We start from the raw sequence: 1,871 nt of genomic DNA on the forward strand, positions 1-1,871 counted from the left end.
ACTCTAAACTTGTATTTCTGCACTGTTGAGACAAACCACCTACTCATTAGTCATTATGAGGACTGAATGAACAGTACATATCAAGCCCTTAGTACAGTGCCTGGCTAAAAACAGGTATTCGGTAAGTAAAAAGTTGTCTAGTTCCTTTTCCCAACCAAGCAAAGACATGTTTAGAAGAACTATGAATCAGGTCTGGCAATACAAAGAAAATAGGTTTTGCTTCCTTCCCAGCCCGACTTTTACTAAAGATTATCTGTAGCTGTTACTTACGCTTTCTTACTTCCCAAATTCTGTTTGTGGTGGATGGACAGAGATTGCTGCCTCAATAGCTCTTCCCTGACCGCGCTGTATAACAGCAACATGGCTGGGTAAAATCAACCCATCCTTCTTGCTTCACAATTTGTTCTAAGATGACCACATGATTAGACAAGATCCAACAGAGGAAGGCTCAGAAGTGTGTTTTGACGGTTGGGGTTAGTGCTTTACGCAGGTATGATGCCTGGAACTATTCCAGGTGTTATGCTGCCGTGAGGAAAGCCAGCCTGAAGATAAAACTGACACAGAAGACAGAGTCAAGACAGGAGTAGAATGGAAGATTATATTGAAACTGAAACCTGCCTGATTGCTGTGCTTTTAAGTATTGTGAATCAAAAATAAACTTTTTTATTTTTATTTTTTTACTTTTTGAAAACATTTTCCCAGCTTTATTGAGGTATAATTTACAAATAAAAATTGTATATATTTAAGATGTATATGTTTTAATATACCTCTACATTGCACAATGATTATACCAATCAAGCTAATTCACACATCCATCACCTCATATAGTTACTGTGTGTTTGTGTGTTTGTGTGTGTGTTGAGAACACATTCAGCAAATTTCAAGTATACAGTACAGAACATGAATTATGGCCACTATGCTGTAATATTAGATCTCCAGAACGTCATCCTACCTTACTGAAACTTTGTACTCATTAACTCAAACCTCCTTATTTCTTCTACCCTCTGGGGCCCAGCAACCACCATTCAACTGCATTTATGAGTCTGACATTTTTCAATTTCAAATATAAGTGAGATCATGCAATAATTTTCTGTCTGGCTTATTTCACTTAGTATAATGCCCTCAAATTTCATCCATGTTGTCAGAAAAGGTAGAATTTTTAATTTTTTAAGGCTTAATCACATTCTGGTGTGTGTATATAAATGTATATTATATATATATATATCTGTATATATATATATATGTGCATATATATGTATATATATGACATTTTCTTTATCCATACATCTATAGGCTATCACTTAGGTTGTTTATCACTTAGGTTGCTATCACTTAGGTTATGTACTGGCTACTGTGAATAATGCTGCAATGAATGTGGGAGTACACATAACTCTTTGAGATACTGATTTTATTTCTTTAGATATATACCCAGAAATGGTATTTCTGGATCATACAATAGCTTGTAAATTTTTTGAGGAAATTCCATACTATTTTTTATAATGGCTGCACAAATTTACATTCCCACCAAGTGTTCCTTTTTCTACACATTCCCATCAACACTTACCTTTTGTCTTTTTGATAAACGTTTTTATTTTTAAACCAGCTGGCATTTTCTTTTTTTTGCTACCTGTAACCAAAAGCATTTTAACTTACCAATATTTTTACCCACTTTAATCAGAATTCAACTCTCACTCCACCAATACTGTTGTAAAGAGTATCAAATGGCCCACATGGCAGAGAATCCTGCAGATAGTTTTCTTGCTCTTCCATCTTAATCAGCTTTTGAAAGTTAAATTTTTCTTCATATATGCAAGTGTGCTCAAGGATACTTAATGCAGCATTGAGAATGATAGTGAGATGTTGAAAATAAC

The sequence above is a fragment of the Pteropus alecto genome, unplaced genomic scaffold (assembly GCF_000325575.1).
Source record: "Pteropus alecto unplaced genomic scaffold, ASM32557v1 scaffold12, whole genome shotgun sequence".
Classification (NCBI taxonomy): domain Eukaryota; kingdom Metazoa; phylum Chordata; class Mammalia; order Chiroptera; family Pteropodidae; genus Pteropus; species Pteropus alecto.